The 23,534-nt window shown below is 35.3% G+C and overlaps 3 long non-coding RNA genes across 3 annotated transcripts; all 3 read right to left on the reverse strand.

Annotated features, from left to right (window-relative positions):
• Nucleotides 1-5,846: 5,846 nt before the first annotated feature.
• Nucleotides 5,847-8,340, reverse strand: LOC110467378. Its single transcript, XR_002464853.1, has 5 exons — nt 8,193-8,340; nt 7,111-7,195; nt 6,649-6,768; nt 6,365-6,446; nt 5,847-5,956 (listed from the first exon to the last, which is right to left on the reverse strand). It is a non-coding gene; the product is annotated as an uncharacterized LOC110467378 (long non-coding RNA).
• A 1,480-nt stretch (nt 8,341-9,820) lies between these two features.
• On the reverse strand, nt 9,821-14,396 carry LOC110467379. Its single transcript, XR_002464854.1, has 5 exons — nt 13,848-14,396; nt 12,099-12,183; nt 11,439-11,558; nt 10,825-10,906; nt 9,821-9,931 (listed from the first exon to the last, which is right to left on the reverse strand). It is a non-coding gene; the product is annotated as an uncharacterized LOC110467379 (long non-coding RNA).
• A 1,496-nt stretch (nt 14,397-15,892) lies between these two features.
• On the reverse strand, nt 15,893-22,963 carry LOC110467359. The gene is made up of 5 exons (XR_002464848.1): nt 22,839-22,963; nt 21,822-21,906; nt 21,389-21,508; nt 16,368-16,457; nt 15,893-16,028 (listed from the first exon to the last, which is right to left on the reverse strand). It is a non-coding gene; the product is annotated as an uncharacterized LOC110467359 (long non-coding RNA).
• Nucleotides 22,964-23,534: the final 571 nt, after the last annotated feature.

Below are 23,534 nucleotides of genomic sequence, written 5' to 3' on the forward strand. Positions count from 1 at the left end.
AGCAACGATTCACACGTCGACAATTAAAACAATACAAGTAGAATCCGACCAGGTGGTTCGGAAGGGTAAGCGTCTTCTGCGTTATCAACAATACATGATGTGAAGCAAATCAAATATTTCACATCCTCGTGGTGACAACTGGGGGTATTGACAACGAAACTTCGTGACACATATACTGTATAGGCATTAAATATTCACGGTTTCCGAGATGAAGTACAACCATGAAAAATAATTTGCAGAAGCACGTCAAGATGTATACATGTACTTGTAATTAGTGGCTTTATCAATGAACGAATGCATGGTAAATGATGAAGATGTTATAGAATTAAAAAAAAAATAACGTTTGCATTTAAATGAATACATAACTTAATAGGTTTGCCTTCAGCGTCACTGTAGGGATATTTTAATCATGTGCTTTTCATTCAATTGAGTATTTCTTGTGTTTGAAAGCATGCTATTTTACTATGAACATCAAGAATGATTGTCGAACCTATCAGAGCAAGTTAAATGTTTCACATGTTCGATTCACAAAGACGCGCCCTGAAACTGAAACCTTTACATGATAAAACGACCAGCCTTTTTGCTCACATAGGCCTCGCCATAGATGTATGGAGGATGGAACAAAATTGCACCAGACCAAATACAGACGCATTATGTAAATCGGGAAGGCTCAATAAACATCAACGTTTAAGCAAAGCATACTACAATACTTGTGTCATGTTTCCGACATTTAGTGATCGTATCGCTGTACCCACATATGACTAATACAGACAAAAGAAAACCCATGTGTGTTAAAAAACCTATTCGTCTTAATTGAAAATTGAAAATAAAAAAACAAATAAAAAACAAACACGACAAAGTGGATTTGTTCTAGTCATGTCTCTGATTGCTTTGATTGTATTCAACGCAAAAATGGTGCATTTTACTAACATAACGATCAATCTGATAAAACTGGTAGAAAACAGCTCCATTTTAGAACAAAACAAATTGTAAGTTAGAAACAGCGAACTACAGATTGACACGTACTTTTGTTCATATTGATGTAAGAGAGAAGAGAGGGGAAACATTATGTTGACCTAGATATTTCTTTTTGGTGCTTAATGTACAGTTATCTTTATATGAAAAACGAGTCTGAAACAAAACGGATGGACGTTAATTACTTTGAAACATTTGGAAGTATCTAATTTATCTTTTATCGTTATTTTCAATCTGGTATCGTGTTTTTAAATGGATGACTTTACTACCGTATCAATTACACAATTCATTTGCAAATATGAAGATATATTGATTTCGAATTTATCAACTGATACTGCCAGATTTGATCTGTGTGTATTTTCTCCCAGTGTGAATCAACTGAAAATAATAAAACATCACTTTTTTATTCGAATAATTGATTTTGTTTTCACACAATATTAATAACGGTTGAATTGTCGATATGATGACATGCATAATACTGTACAGCCCAGAAATGATAATGGTGTATCATAGGTCGGGGACTGGGACCGGATCAATCGGTAAACATATCTACGACTTGGCAGGGTTTGTCCTTCAGGGAACGCTTTTAGAATCGTTTCGGACTCACCTATCTGCCCCAATTCGAAGAGATTGGATAACAATCCCAAAGTGGCATTTTCACTTACATTGCAGTACATCACGAACGGCACTATGAGTCATAGAATGGTTGTCTGGAACCTATAGGGCAAAATGGTAGCATGGCTTGTGACGGTAGATCGTATCTTCATATAATGTGATTAAAACCTATTATACTGGGAATTTTAATTGAAACATTAATTTATACATTGTTGTGAAAAGTACTTAATTTTGTAGATTTAGTAATTCTATATTAACTTAACATTTACATCAACTGCTTCAGTAATCAAATTAAGACAACCAACTAGTCATTGACCCCCTTCTGATGTGTGTTTCTAGAACTAACCCTTCACTAAACGATTCGATCGGAAAAATCTAACAATAGCAAAATAGACATTGATCGATTTTATGAGAAGATGGTTAACTAATTCTTTTAGTGAATTTTCAAGTGTATAATAAACATATACGGTTTTTTCTCTTTTTTTCTTTTCTTTATTTGTTTGTATTTCAGAGGTTTCAACCTTGGCAAGTTGTTCACGGTTGCATGATGTTTTGTTTAAAACGGTCTGAGAATAATCCCATGTGATTATAATTTGATGCGATTCAATCAGAGGAACACGTGCTCTTAATTTGTATCATGCGGATGTATTTTTGATGATTTAGAATATAATTTGTAACAGTCACGAACAAAGTAATTGAACCAATCATGGACCATTCAGTCGTATGATAGACCTTTGCAATGAACGAACATAAACTCTTATCGTGAAATATTAGATGACACATATCTTTCCTACATTGATTGGGGCATTATCACGTGGAGGTCGGTGATATGTGATATTGACTTGGTGTACCTATTTTTAGAAATAGCACATCAATATTCATTTGATGACGTTAATTCAATTGTAACATCACAATGCTCTCTGACAAATGCAACACTTTCTTCTGTACATTTTTCATATGTTTAATGATTAAACATTATTTGGCATCTAATGTTATAATTAAGGACTTTTATTGTGGTGAATATCTGATTATATGAACCTGAGAAAGTGATAGTTGAGGCTTTGTCTAGGTTTGTCTGGAATGTCACAAAATTGAATGAATTCGGGTGTTTCCGAAGCTCCATTTCAGGGGGGTATCGGTCACATTCAGGAACAGAAACAGTGTGCGTATAAACCAAATAATGACTAAGGAGGTCTTCAGAAATGCAAAAGGATTTATTTTTTGTCATCAGTAAGACGAGAAAGAAAGTGAGGAATACAGATCCTATTTACTGCAATAGATCGATAAACAACCAGGCCCCGTGCGAGCCTTCGCCTGACAATTAAATACACGTACTGCCTTATAAATGAACGTACTTTGGCATGTTCCCCGCCTAGATCGATACAAAATGAAAACTTCCAGACGGTGTACAGCATTTTTCTAAAGAAAATATTCAATTCATGAAAATATCAAAACGCACATCTGAATATTGATTCTGGGAAGGAATTGTATTTATTTTTGCGAAACACGCCATTTTTACATTTAAGCTGAATACAGTTTCTTGGACTTTAAGCAAAGGACGGATGCACAAGGCCTGGCGAAAATGGATAGTATCATGCTAGACCTAAAACACATGAAATTTAAGCAAAATACAGCGAAGTCCATATTTTTAGTTAACCAATTTAAAATTTCAACTCAGAACGTTGAAGTATAAATATGTATAATTTCTTTTAAAAAGTGCAATCACCATCAACTCAGCGAACGCAAAGTCGAATTTGAAGGTCGACCAAACAATATTCATGGTGAAAACTTACCCATTTGTTTCTACTGTACTCAATCAGAAAGCAAAGCTTGACGTCATGGCGTCAGTGTCAAATTTACAGACCACAGACCCACGGCTCAGCAGAAAGGGTATAGGATGAGGATTAAGTGGGTTTGGATTGTTTCACATCATAACATTATGACAATTGGCGTCAAAAGTGTCACCATTAAATGTTACAACACCAGCGCGAAAAAAGGTATAAGATTGCAAGCAATGCCATGTTTGTCTTTTCGTTCGACGTACCTTAAGTTATGCACACTATTAACGGATCTAGAGAGGGTAGTCCATTACTCATTAAACCTGCACTGTTAATCTTGTTTTCTTTGAAATACATGACTGTATGTTCCCAATAAATCCCATGTAGAATACCCGACCAAATTTGGTGCCCTTCAGATTGGTCTCTGTATCCACCAACGGACACTGATGGAAACCAACGACATCAGTCAGACATAAACGTGGATTGGCTTTCAAGTCAACTCTACTATTGTAGTACAAGATGTCAAGGGAAGCATTATAGGTGTAATCTTGTCAGAAAAAGGACGAAGGTACAAGGGGCGTCAAATTACCTCGGCAGCAAATGATGGTCATGTTTCACATTGGCCCACAATGAACCAACACTTAGTCTTACACCTCTCAAACTGTCCAATACGTTCACATTATCACCTTTTATCATATTAACGATAATGAACTGCACTTAATGTCGAGGATAGTCGATGTGAATGTTTGATCTTTTACCCTCGTCTACACTGTAAGAATCAGATGCGAAGATGACAGCCAGTGAAAGACAAAGAGAACATAGAACCCACACAAACAAATATTCCTATTCGTGTACTAGTGTTTCTATTTATGGTTTAGTTCATTTTATGCAGGAAACGCTTATTGACGCCTTTGACTCCAATTTGTGTTTTGTGGTTCTTTCTAGCTTCATCAATTATTGAGGTTTGATGAGGTGAAGGATACGGGTTAAATTGGCCTGAAAAAGGGATGTTGACCAAAATAAACTTGAGTTCAAATCCCTTTTTTCAGGTCCATATTACAACGTATTCATCGAAAAAAATATTGTTTTATTGGATATAATGAAATAAGTTTTAGCAAACAAGATGGAGCACAAGTACATTGTTGAGAGAAAATTACTGCATTAGCCAGGGAGAACTTTTGCATTATTATAGAATCAAAGTGCCGTTACAGAGAGAATAATTACCTGCTGTTTCTAAAAACAGTAACACCGAGTCTATATAAAAAAAATCATCGACTTCATTATGATCCGACCGATGGGGATGTAAGTGTAATATAATATTTCATTACTTTTTTGTGTAAGTTAAGGATAAATTAACCTGAATATGAACTGCTTACTTTCATGATATTCGGAGCAAGTTTCGAATGGCACGACTTCCGCGATAGATGTCGACTGCTGACGGAAAAACTAACAACACAGAGTTTCCATAGATGAAACTTGATGAAAACTATGCACACGTTGTATGGACGTCATCAGGGTCTCGCAGGAAAATATGTAATTTGTGTTTGTGATATTATGAAGGACGATATTTTTTATTATGCTCACTAGAGTGCCTTGCGGTTTTGTTGTCACTACTTGAGTTCTCGAAGCGAGGATGTGACATTATTTGGATTAAACTTAGATTTAAACTACGCTTGTCGTCGATGAAGCAGAATACGCTTATCCTTCCGGAACACATGGTCTTATTGTCCTTGTACTTTTTCATGGGTCTCCTCGTAAATCTTTCCTTTGTTCATTTTTTTGTTCTATTGATTGAGAGTTCGAATTGTGAAATAAAATCTACATGCATAGTTGGCGAAATAAAGAACAAACAAAAAGTGTTTTAAAATTTCACTTAGTTTCTGAAATTGTTTCCGTTATCAATCACTCAGAATAGTTCGTTGATTAATACATAGTTTTAGACTTTGTGTGATTCGTCTTCGTAAAATCTGTCATATGAAAAAAAACTGAATCCACAAACAATTAGGCTAAACAAAAACCTCATGGAAGTTTTATCTCAATATATTTACCATCGTATGGCTTTCTACTATATAACCTTACCATAGTCAGGTGCTATTTATCTATGCTATGAATGACATGAGCCAATGGTTGGCGTTATATTCATTATGTAGCCATACATGTTACGTTGAATACCACTGGCCTCCATAGACAGATGGCTGTTTTAATCATTGAATAACAATAGACATGATTAAAACCAAATACCGACTCCACAATACAAGTACTGAGCTGCTTACGGCTGACATTCATAAACAATTATGAATGCCAGATAGAGAAAAAAAATCCAACATGAAGTGCATGCGAGCTTTATTGAATTAGTCTTAGTTGGCATTCATAGTGTCTATGAATGCCAATTGGAAGCAGTTCAATGCTAAATAATTCCTTATTCTGTGGTAAAACTGAGGAAACATCATACAAACAACTTAAAAAATGATATGATTAATATATATATATAATTTTATTTGGTTTCTACAGCCTCATGACATCAAGTTCCGACTTGTCTATGGTTTAAGTTGGAACCTTCATAGAGAGACGTAGGTTTACCGCATCATCTGTAGAAAACGGGGAGAAAAATTGCAATCAAATACATCAAAGTGTTTGCAGTAACCTCCCCTTAATTTTGTTTTCGATTCAACTGTAGGAAAGTTAGTCCATCATACTTCCAACGACTAACATAATTTTAGAGCGATAATACAAGGCACTGAAGTCTGGGGTTCAAATCCACAGTCTAGCAACGCTGAATTGTTCAACTCTGAACTTTGCTGTTGATTATGTTTTGTTCATTGTATCTTTATTTGCTTTAAAAAAAAAAAAAAAAAAAAAAAAAAACATTTGCAGAGATGATTGATTCATCAAGGCTGTATAGCTATGCCGGAATATAAAAACACAGTGCTTAATGCGAAGTTACAGTTTATAGTGGTACGGTGTTCCTTAAAGTGAAGTGACAATATTAGACTTACATTACAGCTGAGTATTACGATGCCTTGTTAGCGTCAATCGTCTTCACAGCCTCTTTGTACAATGCCAAATCAGGACCATCAGCTGGAAAATGAATAAAGAAAAAAAGGGAGATGATTACACAAAATGGCGAATTTCCATACAAAAACAGTTCAAATAAAAAACCAATTTAAATTATCAATGAAGTCAATAGTATAAATGCCTTTAGCAAATATCAACACCCGATGCTTCACAGCCCATGTAGCTGTCGTATTGGCTTTTACATACTATCAGTTAATCAACTTACTTGGTTGGAAATTGGTAATGGTGGACGACCACACCTTCTTTGCACCAATGTACAAGTCACACGCTGCATACTTCGGTGTTTTCTGGGTGGTGACCTTGTGACCTGCCGCAGTTATTGCAGCTGCATTGAAAAAATAAGATGAATTGTATATAAGTTTATCGTACATTGTGTCTCTTACTTGTAGTACCGTAAGTACTAAAAATATTGCTGTACATTCAGAGGATGTACTGTTCTACCTTACCAAATGCAATTTTCAAAAGTTAAGGAGTATAATTTCAAAAAATATTGTTGGATCCAAAAACGATCTGAAGTGCAAAAATTCAGAGTGTTGATTTTAACGAAATGTTAACTGCTTAATGAAATTCGCATTAGGACTGTTTTCGCACCAGATTTAACAAATAATTCACGTAAGAACATATAATGTGCTGGAAAATGGACGGGAGACAACTCTGGTGGACTTACCAATCAATCCCTTGGCCCTCTTAGCATCGTGGTATTCGGTTTTTCATTTCTTGTAGGGTCCATACTTTAGGACAACTTCCACCATCTATGTCAGAAAACATTGTATATTACACTTCAAAAATCGGAAGAACTATCATAATATCAATTAAAAAACATTGTCACGTCGGTACTGTGATTAGTATCCGTTGTTGTCCAAATATGCACAGAGGTCTGTTATTAAACGAGTCCTGCAATCAGTTTTGAAACAATTGTTTAGTTGATATGCGTATGTACAACGTACATGTTACTGGTGTATGTGATTGTTTCTGTCTAACCATGTAAAACAAGTTCTTTAATTTATTTCTTTTATTTTCCAACATCATAAATATATATAAAAAAAAATCAAATGATAGGTAAAAGTAAAGTAGATTCAAATATCAAATTATCATGTACTTGGTTATATTAATATAAATGATGAACAAAACATATTTCTTATATTATGCTGCAACCGACTGATACTTTATATTCGAAGTCTGTTTCATGTCAAAATCAATTATTCAATCTTGCAAGCTTCGATACTTTGACAACAATATTATACTTCCGACATGTCATAATGACCTGTGCAACTACACAGTTGATTAAGTTTATACATGTATTACAAATCAGGTACTCAATGTCCATTACGTCACAGTGTGGTGGTGACGTAGTACGTTGAAAACACAAGCAAACGCATGATTGAAACACAGTATGTGTATATACTTGATACAGTGTTGTAGACCACACTGGAATAAATGAGTGTTTTTCTAAACCATTAAAAATCAGGTTAGTTGTTTGGCAGATGAATACCGATTTCCAGTATGACAACGTGTAGTTTATAAGACAGAATGAACAACTGGTTGAGTATTTTAGAAAAACACATAAACTATTGTCGAATGTTTTTCTTACTTTATTGCTCATCAGTTTAAATCCTATATCTGCATATGGGTCAATGAACCTTATCATTAACATGGTTAACACACACGCACACATATATATACTTTCATGCATACCGTTAGTATTGTCGTGAATAGAGGTATAATGATCATATACATGGATATACTAACCTTGTCGAAGTTTTAATATAAACCCTTTCAGCGCTGAAAGCCTTTAACGGAATATTTTGTCGAGTCGTTTCTCCAGTTGTTCAGTACTGAATGAACCGGTCGAGAAATTTAACCCGACCAATATTGATTTTTTTTTAAGTAATGCTCCTGTCGCACACTTGTACGGACGGGTGTGTATTATGGTATCTAGGAGACACGGTTAGCACTACCATTGTAAGTAGACCACTTACGTATTATTTCAACACACTATTTAAATCATCTCTCCCAGGTTGTATTTGTTCTCAGAGGAACTTTAAATTCGCTATTCCGCTAACAAGTGTCGCTTATTAAATGTCTTATCTTTGCTCTGGCAAAACTAACACCAATGATCAATCAAATAAAGCCATCAATGTACTCAAACCTATTAACTATATAAAATAAAAACTGTGCCTTTTATTTTTATTTTTTTGAGTGTATGTCTATATCACCAAGGAATGTAACAATAAGCGTGACCGTTTTCCAGCTTACGTTTTCTAACTTACCTTTTGTCAATCTTTTATTTTGGCAAAAGTGTTGATCCATTACATTTAATTGCAGTCTGATTGTTTCAGAATAAACGTCCTCGAAATGGCTACGGTCATATAAAACTTTTGTTTTCAAATGACAGGACTAAAACTATGACCTTGTTAAATACTATTTCATTGTCATAACAAGGTAGCGTGATGCCATACTCAGTCAAATCAACGGGATAACTCGAGGTATCTAGATAAACAACGTCAAACAGAAAATGCATTATACCACTCTCTCAAGTACTAGACCATAGTTCAGAGAAAAACGATGATGCCAGTTTGAAGATTAGATACCATTGCTAATTTTGCAGTACTGCAACTTAACTTTAATAAACTTTGTTGTAACTTTGTAATATGTTCTAATACATGTTTCAAATGCACACAATGTAATGTTGTTAAAAGATATTTGCCGATATATCCAATGGGTATGTTGTCCATGGGAGTGTCGTTATCCTAAGAATGCGACAGGTTGATTTACATGTTCAGAGTTAAATAATGCATTAGAATTTTAAAAAATATGAGTTCGAATTATGTTTTGTTGTTGACATTCAATAAAAAAAATCGTGAAAGTAATGTTTACCTTTATTTTTTTCCTTTTTTGAAAAAACAAGAGTAGGTGATAATACAGTAACATGTAAAAAGAAAAATAATAAATATTAGATATTTTCGAATAGTTTTGAAAACATAAAACCAGTGAATGAGCTGTATAGCATTGTTACTAAGTATCCCTGTCCTCCTGCAAGCAAACCCCTTGAGAATTCCACTGAAGTTTTTTCAGACATTCAGTAACCTCCCCGTTATGTTGTCGTTGATGTAACTGTATCAGATCACTTAAGTGGTCAGATTGACGATGATGTCACAGCAGGTCAAAAGCTCAAATCCCTGTATGGCCCAATTATATTTTGACTCTCACTATTGCTGCCTTTATTCATCAAGGTTTCTCCAGATATGAGTTTCTCTCAAGTTTTGACTGGTTAACTGACAATGCCTATGCATGCCAACTGAAAGCAGATCAATGTTAAAGAAACAATTTAACTCGACGTGTCCCCTAGGCAACACACAAACAACCAAATATGATATAATTAAATGCATATTTTTAATTTTGGTTTTACAGTCTCATGACATCAAGTTCCGGCCTGTCCATGGTTTAAGAAGAAACCTTCATAGAGAGACGTAGGTATACCGCATCATCTGTTATAACAAGAGAGGAAATTGGCAATTAAATTATCAATTTGTTTGATATTCTTCGACGACGAAAGGGAGCTTGAGTTAAACTTGGCGTCATGATTCGTATTGTTTCATCAAGACCAGGTTTTAAAACGTTTACAGCTTGCATTCACGATCAATTGATATCCATTTAAAATGAATCAAATTTTACATTTTTAGAGACAGAAACAATCACACGAAACGAGGTTCAGAATAGGTAAGCTAAACGAATCTGTGGCCATCTGCGCCGTAAGAAGGATATCAAATTTAACAGAACATAGAATGTCAATCTGAAGTTAGTATTTGCTTATGCTCAGTATATTTCCCAGCCCATGCAACATAATACCAAATTACAATATCTAAGTCTGTCAAGAATATTCATCATCATCATCAGACTGCGATTCTTTGAACGAGTTATGAAGGAAGCGCTTTTGTTGTTTGCCTCATATAATTATCAATTACATGTACCTCCAAACATCTTTCGCCATCCTACTTATTTTATTCGAGCATCTCTGTCCCACTGCACTTTCCCCGTGTATACCGTAACCTCCCCTTTCTTCCTAAGTGCAGCAAGGTTGGGCGATGATATTTCCGTTTACTAAATGCATGTAGTTCATTCGGTTAGAGCGACAGTATAACAATATGAGGTCCGGGATTCGAATACCGGCTTAGTCTCGCTGAATTGTTACATTCCAAACGCTCTTGTTGAGTATGTTTTGTTCATTTCATCTCTTTCAGTTTTTTATAAAAATCCCTCAAAGTATGGTGTATTTTCCACAAATGATTTATCAGAACTGTAGTCAAGCCGGAAAAACAGTTTCCAATGCGTTGCTACAGTTTTGGTATTCTTAAAGTGAAAAGAAAACATTTCAACTAACATTACATCAGGGTATTAAGATTTCTGGTGAGCTTCAATCGCCTTCACAGCCTCTGCACACAATGGATGGAAAGGACCTTCAGCTGAAAAAAAGATTAATGGAAAATTATTATGATTAAAAGAAACAGCTAATTTAGAAACAAACTAAAAATATTAATAAAGTCAATCGTAAAAAAGCAACGTAAAACAGCACTCACTGTTTGATAACCAATGCTATTGATGTACGTGTACTTGCATAACATCATCCTTAATAATCCAGGGGTTACGCTCACTTACGCTCTTTGCACCCCTGGAATATGTCATGACGAATTCAAAGGTTCAGTGTGCACCGCCATGTAGATGATACAAGACGACCAATTAATAATTCTTAGACGTACATCAAAAGAATGACGCTGCACTGTAACGGCAAAATTGACTAGCTTTGAAGTCAATTGTCGAGCCTCTTTAATCTTCAAAAGACAGGTTTCAGCCTTACGACTGGTCAGGGTTTTAGTTTTAAATGAGACCAATCAGAAAGCTAGTCGCGTTTCTTCAATTCTGCCATACATGCTTAGAGTGGATGTAAGGGTTACCCCTAGAGTATATAGAGGATGACATATCAACAATTCAACCTACCTGGTTCTAGACTGGTTATGTCGCACGACCACACGTGTTTGGAATCAATGTACAGATCACACGCTGCATACTTTTTAGTTTTCTGAGTGGTGACCTTGTGACCTGACGCAGTTATCGCAGCTGCAATGAGAAAAATGTGCATAGTATATCTCCTATTGTAAGATATGTCTCTTAATTGTAGAACCGCAATATTTCACAAACATGTTAATTGAAATTATGCAGTGCGAATTTTCTTATTACATTACATCATAGTTTTTTTGTCTAGTTAGCTGGTTCGTTGAAAACAAAACAAAAAGAGACTTAATCAAATAACTATTTTAATGAAGCTGTCCTGTGTGATCCACCTTTCATGTATTTCAGTTAATAAGGTGGCTAGGTGCACTTCAGGAAATCGGCAAAACATAAATAAACAAAGACAACCGTTGGTGCAAATCTTTCATTGCGGTGATGATCTCTGTGAATTTTTTTTAAAATGTTGATTAAAACGGTATGAGGAGTTTGGATATGACTTAAAAAATGCACAATTTCAACTTCAGAGTGTGATGTTTATCGAGTTTTGGATGAAATCTGTAGCATGTTTTTCGCAATATTATTTTACAAATAATTGAATAAAAACATGGAATTCTGTATCATACACGGGAGAAAATCGGTTGGACTTACCCATAAAGCCCCTGGCCCTATCTAGGTTGTGGTAGTCGACGCCTCATCTCCTGTAAGGTCCATACTTTAGGACAACTTCCACCATCTACGTCAGAAAACATCGTATTTTACCCGTCAAATATCGAGAGAAATATTACTATACTAAAGGAACACATGAGGTGTAGAACGATCTTACTATCAAATACAAACGTTCCGTCAGTATTGTAATTAGCATTAATAAGTGTCCAAATACAGTATATGTCACAGCGTCTTTTGTTCAACAAATAAAAAAATCCTATATTTAATATTTTGTAAAAGTTGATTTGCATATATATATATATTAACGCGCAGTTATCTATGTTAATATTTCTGCTCTGTCCAACCATGAGTTTGACCTGTAATACACTTTTCTTTCTTTTTGTAATATCCAAGAAAAGACAATGTAGCGTTAAGATAAAGATAATAACCGTACACAACTATCTTAAGTGTCTTATGATAGTTAAACGTAACATACCAGTAGAGAATTAATAAATAAACAGTTTTGTTAGTTTCACATATCAAAAGACAATTTCAGTTCATAGGGGAAAACAAAGTAAATCAAAATATTAATAGAATCACTCACCCCCTTGGGGTCACATAGGGGAATCTTAACCCGAGGGGATGATTCTTAAGTTGCCAATCACGAGGCTTGGCCGAGTGTTGGGCAACTTAAGAATATTTCCCCTATCGCTCCCTCAAAGGGGTGAATGATTCTTTTTCTGTTGCCCTGATCACTCATTATGTATCATATACATTTTGTAATGTTAACGTTACAGGCTTAGTTCAGGGTTGAAGTGACGTTGATGGATTCTCGACGTGACGTCATGGTATTGTTGACGTGACGTCATACCATTGTTATGAATAGGTGAATCCCCCGTCTCAACGCTAGGGTGAGACAAGGATATTACACACCGGTAACAGTGGCGGATACACCTGTCCAGGGTAAGAGAACAAACTAGTATGTACTTAGTTATATAAACGAACAACAAAATAGTGTTTCTTATAATTATTATTATCGATTTTACCTGGTATACAAAGTTTGCTTCATAACCAATAAAGCATGCAAGTTTGCAAGCTAACAATACTTTGGCGTCAGTTTTGTATTTCCTACATGTAATCATCGCCCAAGTCTTTCACCATTATTGATAGTGATTTGGTTTTAAGGTTGATTTAGCCTGTCTTACGAATAAGATTTGCAGTATCGTTAGCATATCTTACGAATAAGATTTGCAGTATCGTTAGCATGTCTTACGAATAAGATTTGCAGTATCTGTGACGTAACTGATTGCTTAAACCTACGAAATCCTTGGCCTTTTTGGCGTTGTACATTGTAGGCGCGTGCAGATTGAAACATGTTAGTATACACATACTTAAAATTTAAAACAATACATCAGACAGTGTGTTGTTTCCATTCGAATACAAAACGTGTTGACTGTTTGACAGATGAATATAGAATTCCGGTATCATAATGTGGTTTATAACACATGTGATCAACCAACGGTGGGTACTGGTATTTTAGAAAAAAGCATGAACTTAATGCGGAAAGCTTTTCCACTTTAGAGACTGATTAGTTAAAATCCTATATATTTTAGAGACTGATTAGTTAAAATCCTATATATTTTCGTAGGTCAATGAACCGTATCCACATACACAAGACTAGCTTACAGTACAATACATTCTTGCATAGTCTTAGTGATGTCGTGAAATGAGGTAATACGTATATTTACATACTGATATACAAACCGTGTCCACGTTTTGACAAATTCCTTTTCAGCGTTAAATGGCGTTAACGGTTAATCTTGTCGAGTTGTTCTACCACGTAACCAATATCTAAAGAACCGGCCGAGAAATAGAACCAGACAAATATCAATCTATTTTTATATTTCAATCCTATACACACTACTGTACAGACGGGTGTATTGTGGTGTGTAGGACACTTGGCTGGACATTGCCATTGTAAGCAGACCACACATGTATAGTTCAGCGCCCCATTTAAATACTTTCTTCCTGTTGGTACTTGTTCTAAAAGGAACTACAAAATCGTTTATCCACTGTGGCTTATCAAATGTCTAATCCTTTGCCCTGTCGCATGTGTCACAAATGATCAATCAAATTAACCTAGAAACATACATGTATTAAAAACATTACCTATAACAAAATAAACAGTACTTTTTGAATTTTGGTCTTAAGTATCGTGCTTTCAACTTGAATTTAAATTTTAAAATTTAATATGACTATATATTACGTTATAGCTTCATCATTACAGGAATGTAATAATAAGCGAGACCGTTTTCTAGTTGCTAAATAATCATAATTAGCCTTTTGGACTATTAAAATCAAAATATCAAGGCTCTGGAATGGTTAGGACTAGGGGAGAGGGTTTGAAAGTATTACAATATTTCCATTTCTAAGAGCAATACGTAACTGATAATATTAACAGTGTAGTATAAATAATTCTTTTGTCAATCTTCTATCTATCTGTTGATATTTTGCATTATATAAGAGTTTATTTATTTAGTGATACAGATATTGTCCTATGAGGATAGTGCCCAAAATTATAGACCTACAATGTAAGCATGATTATTTTAGTTACATCTCCATAAAACGTCATAACATGGAATCGTGATCCATACCCATATGGCTTTTTAAAACATGACGTTAATATGATATATATATATATAATGAGATACAGAGAAATAGAAGAAAAAGTAAGAAAAAAAAAACATTTTCAGAAAAAAATTATTCATGAAAATACTTTAACCAAGCAGCAGCAAAAACGAAAATCCATTGCTATCACTCTGTCGAACGAAAAACAATGGTAATAATGGTAATAGAGAATAAAATGTTTATGCTACATTTTATTATTTTTGAAGAACGGTAACATTTGCCATTTTTAAGTAAGAAAACACGCAAAACTTTGACATATCAGTAAAATTGAAATAATATTCATTATATGAAAACAGCCTATGTAAATATTTTGAATATTTTTAATGTAGTGTTTTCCAGTATTAGCAATGCACCTTAAAATGTATTAATGTTGTCAATATGACCAGGGTTAACTATGAAATTGTAAAACATTAATATATAAATAAGGATAATTTATCATTGGTGTTACTCTTATCAAGAAAATCGTGAAGTTTATATATATTTCCTTTTACCTTTTCTACAAACAAACATAGGTGATAATTTGCATACCGTTATGGTGCAGTCCTTAAAAAGACAAATATAATCCCTGTTAATATAATTGTGAAGTTTAAAAACATTCATGGAATATGTAATGCATAGTTGATATATTGATATATCGTGAAGATTAGTTTGTTAATCATCCCTCTCCATTTCAGGTAACAATAGAAAATCCCGCTGTAGTTTTTCAACCAATCAGAAGCTTCTCCCTCTTTTTGGTTTGGATATCACATTAACAGGACTTGACAATGGAACTGACGTTGGTCAGGTAGCTCATTTGGTTAGAGAGACAATAACATGATAGGAGGACTGGGGCTCAAATCCTGTTCTGGTTCCGTTATATTTTATCTATTTGTTGTTGTTGTTTTTTCTCTCTTTTTTATTTTCTAACTTATTAAAGATATTTGCATGCTGGTTAAAAGTACGAATGCACAGTGACAGCTTTATCAGTGGTACGGGGATCCTTAAGGATGCAACGTCTTCCCATTAGCTATGGTTATGTTAATACAGTGACCAACGATGTGAAATTGTACTGAAATATCATGACCTAGATATAATCACACGAGATGCCAATAAAGTCAAGCAAGAAATGATTTCATTAATGAAGTTTTTATTTTTTGTTTCTACAGTCTGAGTGTATCAAGTTCCGACTCGTCTATGGTTTAAGAAGGAACCGTCATTGCAGACGTAGGTAGTTTAATAGGTCAAACCTATCGGCTTCAGCATCATCTAGAAAGAACAGAATAAAACAATTATCAAAAGAAGTAATCTCATATTTGATATTATTTGACGACGAAAGGGGGAAGATGCGAACGTCAAAATTCAATATGATATAAAGATATCTTAATCTTTTCATTTTAAATCGTTTGTTATCATATCTTATATTAATTTGCTAGCTTTAACGATAAAAGTATACCTTTGTTAATGAGATTAAGGTTTGTTTTTCTTTTCGAATTATGTTTTATTAAATTTGAAATAGTTTACTATGAACTTCATTTTCTCATCATTGACCAATATTTTGATTTCAATTAAAATGCGTTTAAAATATGATTATAAACATTTTATTACATCATGTCAGGGTTTAGGGTCATTTGGACCCTCCAGACGCGTCAACGGCATTTACAGCTGCTACACACATTGGATGCGAAGCGTTGGCTCCTGGAAACGGAAAAAGGAAAACAGTGTTGATTTTAGCTACAGAGCAACACGGTAGCAAATGAATAAACTAGCAGTTCTAAAGGGCCATACTTTCTACTAGCCCCCAAGTTATTTTAATAGTGTAGTTCAGTTACATTCATCCACTAGTTTAAAAACCTAGAAACAGATATGTCCACCCGATCAAAGTTATAAGGGGCCCATAATTCTCCGAATGGAAGTAGTTGTATCAAGTGGAAGGGTAAGGAATCATGTTTTAAATAATGAAAAGCCGTATCGTTTATTTGGCTTGTTCATTATACCTATGCGGTAGCAGAAAAGACCAGACCAAAGCTGTTCTGAATTGTAGTTTTATACAAGACGTGATATACGGTAGCTATTTTCCGGGTGGATGTGGGGTGGGGCGATGGCTGGAATGTGAATGTAAGAACACGCAGGTGAAAGAAAGCACCTTCAAAATGTGACAAATATTTACAGAATACCAAACTGAACTACAGCTGGGTTTTTTCCTTCTAAGCCTCATCGGTGACGCCAGGTTCAAAAAATATGAAAATCCAAATTGGATTAAACTACTGTTGAAACAGCATTGGAGGTACGTAAAACCACGTAATTATGTAAAGGGCCGGTTTCCAAAACGGCCCCTTTTCCGATTCAAATTTCCTGTTGGTGGTGCATTGCCCATGCCGTTGTGGTCACAAATCTATAAAGTATAAAGATTTAGGTCACTTGGTTTGTTTTTTATGGCTCCTCAAAGTTGTACCTTTCAGAAGCTGTCTAAGTGTTGATAAAATGTGCATGTTATGTAAAATATTAATGAAAATCTAATCAAATGATGGTCACCGTAAAGAATACATTCATGGCATGATTGTGACAAAAAATCATGTTTCCATCGCGCCATTTGGCTGTTTTATGGAAGAAACAATCTCAAAAATGCCATTTTCGATGATAACATTTTAGACACAAAAACTGTGTTTTTTAGAGAATACACCCTTTTATGGGCGTTGGATGCAAACCAATTTTTATCCTATTAAACAGTACGTAATATGCTATTGATGAGAGGAAAAATCATCAAAATGTAAGTGGTGGAACATTTTCAAATGTTGGGTTGAATTAGCCTATGGTTGAATTGCCGATTTTCGACTTTCTTTAGATAATTAACAAAAAAACGAGAGTATTTGCTCGGTATGTTGAGAATATGTACACAGATATGAAAAAAAGTGAGAGAAACACTTTTTCATAAAAAAAATCCAAGATGGCTACTTCACAAGTCCCCGTGGTTGAAGACATTGGCTGACAAATAGACAGAACAACAAACAAAACGTGTTCCTTATGATTTTGGTTGGTTTTCGCATTTACGGGAGTGTTCATAGCTACGGGCGATTGTATAATACCTATATTTATAAGTTTGGTTAGTCACATGGTAACGGGGATCTTTCATATCGAGCCCCAAACATACTTTCGACATATGCACTCCGTTGCCGCATGGAAAACTATTTCAAGTTTTGTCGGAATTTCTTTACCTGTGGTTGTAATGGTCGAGGGTTTTCCAGCGTCCTGTAATACCCAAGGTAGTACAAGATACTGGAGATGTGCGCACACATTCCCATCGTTCTCTCTCCAACTGGGCACTGGCAGTAGTAGTCCTTTATTGGGGCCTCAACATCGGGTGAAACGGTGAACCGTATCCAAACGTTATATTTCGTTTGGCTTTTGTGTCGAGAATGTATTTGACATCGGAGAAGGTCTGGGGAGTGCTGGTAAAGCCACACCTCATAGTCTCCGTCATCACTTAAATGTTCGGCGATGTAACCAGGAGCCAGAGATATCTGATACGTTCCACACGTAATGGTTCTCAAGTAATCAAGATCGAGACGGGGAAACAGTACGGAAGATGCATCCATCTTGACAAACTCGGACCTTGCCCGTCTAGATAGATCCGGATCTGTCTTGACTCTCTGAGCTAAACCATTCGGTGTTGTCAAACGGTCCTTCATACGTTCAGCCATTAGCCTATCTTTGGCATCTCTCTCTGGAGATCTCTGGTAGATCGGTCCTCTAATACCATTCAGACAGGCTGTGACGGTTCGAAGCAAAGCCTCGATGACATTGATAAAGCTGTTAGACACCAATTGCGTTCGGAAGAACGTCCAGTGTTTCAGACGACCATGATAGGATTCCACAATCCACCTCGATTTGGTGATAGTTCTGTCAAGATTTGCTTGGACGTCAGAATGTTGACTTTGACCGGGTTTCAGGTATGACGGCATGCTAGCATTGAGGCCAGAGGCTTCGAGAACTGGTAGGACATCTCTAAAACCTCGGTCAACGACAACGTTGTCGTCTGGTTGTAGCCAAGTAACTAGCTTGTCCATGACTTTTTTTGTAATTGTAGCATCATTTTCGCTGCCAGTGAATGGTCCTACTGTGTCCAGAATGTAGCCATCTGGTAAGGCGATGCTCATGAATTTGAGATAGTTTCTCTTCTTCTGGCCACAGTAGGACATTCTCTGGAGCTTGTGGTCGGAGCTTTTCTGGATATAAATATAGGTGCCATCTAATATGGCAGTGGCTTTATCTCCAAAAAATGCTTCTGAAAAGACAGTATTGTGCCCGAGCAACTGTTCTCTTGTCAAGTGATCCGGACCTAGAAATTGTGGGACTATCGATGTGTCTAATGCCTGTACTATGGAGTGGAAAGTTTTGGACACACTTGACTTGGAAATTCCAAAAAGAGAAGAACACTGACTCCAGGAAATGTCGGTTTTCAGTTTTACCCAGAACAGTAATAGAGCATCGTGTGTAGTCTTGGTATATATACCAGATGAAAGATATGGGGAACAGTGCGAGTGGATTTCGAGGAACTGATCTTTGGACCAACCTGTCCAGGCCATGCATGCCGAGTCATCAAGAGAAGAAAAGCTTATTGTAAACGCAGACTGGTTCTGTGAAAGGACGTGCGACACCTCTAGGAGGTCATTAATGATTTCGGACGATTTTGATGGTAACTGAGATTCCAAGGAACCTCTACCATCAAGGACAACCTCTGTAGACGGATCTAAGTCGTTACCAATAAGGTGAATGGAGCAGACGCGGGATGAGGTGGGACACCACAGTTTGTGTGAATAGATCAGGTGATGTCTTGCACGTTTTGGTAAGACTGATGATTTTGTTCCATTTCTTGCAAAGGTAACAAGACAGAGACAGCATTTTTTGTGTGAAGATGATCCATTCAAAAGATCATGAAGGGTCAGCAACGGCAGGATATGGGACGGGGAGTCGTCTTCTTCCTCTATTTCCTGGTTCTGCTCGGGTTCAGGTTCAGGCTGATTTTTGTTCCGAAGATACTTCATGTAGCACTTCTGGCAAATAAGTGCTTGTTCCTTTGCTGACATCAATCCTTGTTGCACCAGCGTATCTAGGAGCCATTTATATTGTGGACTATTTACATTGCGTGCACTTCTGTTCTTATTGCCACTACGTTTCTTGAAGTATACTTGACACCCTTCTCCAACACATTTACCCTCCATCTTGAAACAATAACGATTGGTTTATGAAGCGTCGATAAAGTAACAAAATAGCAAGCCACCGATGATTGCTGTAAACAGCTAATACTTAGTAGTTTGGTACAATTATGCGAAAATGTGTGATAAATAACGAACAACTAATTACACAAAATAACAAGACAATATAATAAATCACATTCAATACCTCCAAGAAGCGCAGAATTGATTGATTACTTAGAACAAAATAAAGTATTTCATATGGATAATCTATCTATTCGATGTGGCGTGGTCGGCAGGCACAAAGAAAGTGAGACAAGTCAGGGTCCCAACCCTGACAGAGCCACAACGCTTTGGAGATGGGACAATAAAACAAGGAAAGTGAGACAAGAATAGCTAGCGTCGAGTCAATGATTCCGTAAACGTATAGACAAAGACAAGAAGATACGGATAAATGTACAAGGCCACACGATCAGAAAATTCAGAAGAGGACAACTTGAGATAGAACAGTATTCATGTATCAGGGTGTCCTCAGTGTAAATCTTTATATCGATACTGTTTATTTAGTCGTTACACATCATAAAACTGTCATGAAAATATCCGCTCTGATATTCAATATAAAAGTTTGTATATAATAAGCTATATAATAGGGTTTCAGACAAGGTTGTTACTCATTTCCCCTTTTCTTTCAATTTACAACCACATTCAGGCGGCGATATGAGAACGTTCCACCACATGGAATTAGCTGATTTTTGGTACACATATGAAACAAGTAAAGCTCTATCCGATTTTCTGATGGAAATTTGCATCCAAAACTATATAACGGGAGAAAATTGCAATTTTATGGCATTTTTCTTCATAATTGTGTCTCTGCAAGTGCATTTTCATCCGAGAATTTTTTTTTTTATGTTTTATGAATAAACACGATGTTTTGGAAATATTTATCAAAAGAAATTTATACTATGTTGCGAATTACAATTTCGAGATAACCTTCTTTTATTTACGAACTTATGTCTTTGATGCTGAAATTGACAACTTTATAAAAATACATTTTCACTGAAATTATGAAATCTGGGTGTCGGAAAGGTGTAAAATTATTCTTCGGAAAAGAAAAAACAGTAGTTGAGCTAGATAAGAAATTATACGGGGGCAGGCTCCTATGGAGAATTAACATTACTGGAAACAGGCCCTTCATAAAATTCGAGAAGTTCCCGTTTATTTTAAATTAACTAATGAATGCAGTGTGTGGATTATGAACTCAAAAAGGATTTTTATGGAAAACGATTTGTATGGCTATCAAGGCTACATATCGCAACGGATGAATGTACAACACACAGGCGATTGCAACTTCAAATTTGGTAATATATACAACTAATTACATTTCACCATACAGGTAATCCAAAAGTGTAGACGACTCGGAATGCTGTTACGTACCTTGTTTAAACTCTGTGATGTTACAAGACCACACCAGTTCGGAATCAACGTACAGTTCACATGCATTGTCCTTCTGGATCTTTTGAGTGGTGACCTTGTGACCGGCAGAAGTTAAAGCCGCTGTATTTAAGAAAACAATTAATGACAAATCTTTCTTATTAATGAGTCAATCAATCGTAGTACTACACAAGTGCAATCTATAAATAGAACACATTTAAACTTTTAAAAACTCAGTTTTTTGTTCAAAGTCTCAGATGTAATTCCTTTGATAATGCAAGCACAGCTTAGAAATAATAATACATTTAGTACATTTATTATTTAAAATAAAGGAATATATTAAATATCCTCTTGGCGTGTTTAACTTAGATATGAATATGATGCGACAATTAAGATAATCTCATCTTTGTGGGAAGATCATTGTAATTTGGCTTACCCATCAGGCCCTTGACCCTATCTAGATTGTAGCCGGTGCCGTTTCATTTCCTGATGGGTCCATACTTCAGGACAATTTTCACCATCTACGACAAAACAATTGTTCATTACTTATCAAATAAAAAAGGGTTTATAAAACTATTTAACAAACTATGATCACAAACTATCAATACTTAATATAATATAATTAGTATCATTTAGAGATACGACAAAATTGCAAAAGGCTTCTGTGTTTAACGATTCAAATTTAAATGTTTCTAATCCTTACAAATGTGTTTCATCGCCATTATACAAAGTAAAACAAAATTAATATCTAAGATAAAAGAAATAGATTGTTTTCGTTAAGAATTCAAGGAGTAAAGTTTTATGGTAAAACACATACACAGCATGTGTAAAAAGCAAGCTTAGTTAGCTTGATATTTCAAACAAGACAAAATTAAGCGATTAGATTATCAGTGAAAACAATAATTACGCCTAAATGTATTTCGTTATACTAACATAAATGACGAAAGAAAAGCACTTTTCATATCATTTTACAACCAATTATGCGAAAAATACTATTAGAAGCAATTAGAGATGGGCACGGTTGATTATGAATACAATTTAAACGTGGCCCGCAATATCTGTTACGTAGCGAACTATCAAGATTAGAAGAATCATGCATTTTGTTTCTATTTATAACACAGGTAGATTCACGATGATTACAGCCATGCAGTACGTATTCATCTAAGCAAGCTAAGCTTCTAGACACAGTTTCTGATCAATGCTAAGACAAGTTAACAAAATGACGGACTGCATACACAGCCTTCCTGTGTAGTAACGTGCCTTTTATGTTATACATAACACCCCACTAAAGGGTACTGCCATTTTAAAAGGGTCATCCAGGTATGGTCGAAGTATTGTTATGCCCACAGGTTTATCAGGGAAAAATATATATATATATTGCTGAAGATCAATGTACTGAATCGTAGCCACATACACGTGATTAACTGGTAATTAAATAAATTGATACACTCACTTTGCTCCAATTCTGCAGGAATCCTTTCTAGTATTGAAAATCTTGTCGAGTCTCTTCTACATGTGACTAACACAAACTGAAACGTTCGATCAACAGAACATGACCAATGTCGGTCTATTTAAACACTTCTAAACATAGTATGTTTTACGAACGTGTTGTGTCTTGTCTCTAGGGTACTTCGTTACAACATTACCATTGTGTACAGTACCATTGTAAGTAGACCACTTATTTATAGAGTATCGCATGTTTTTAAATGCTCTCGCTGCCCGATAATACTAGAACTCTGTTTAACTTAGAAATCGGTAATCCGAGTTTCGATGACCCTGTCTAAAGAGATTAGCTTTCTAGTCTTGAGAAGCATAAAATTTACTTTAAAACATAGGAGGGTTTAATTGCACTATATTGCGTAAGAGCACCAGTAACGAGTGTAGCTAATTAAGTATCTCGTGCGTAAGTCTATATGCTTATCATTTAAAACTTGAACGATATTCAAAGCTAAATAACAAAAATAGACAAAATGGTGAATATTTACTTAAAACGTAAGTTGGTCTATGGTTTCATCCCGTAATTATTCAAAGAGGTTTTACCATTTGTAAAAGTGTGTTTATATGATCTAGTAATAGTTGGAAACGCTCGCAATTTTATAAATATAAAAACTTATAAAACAAATAAATAAAAAAATAGATAAACAAACTA

This window comes from Mizuhopecten yessoensis, unplaced genomic scaffold (genome assembly GCF_002113885.1).
Source record: "Mizuhopecten yessoensis strain PY_sf001 unplaced genomic scaffold, ASM211388v2 scaffold11171, whole genome shotgun sequence".
Taxonomy (NCBI): Eukaryota; Metazoa; Mollusca; class Bivalvia; order Pectinida; family Pectinidae; genus Mizuhopecten; species Mizuhopecten yessoensis.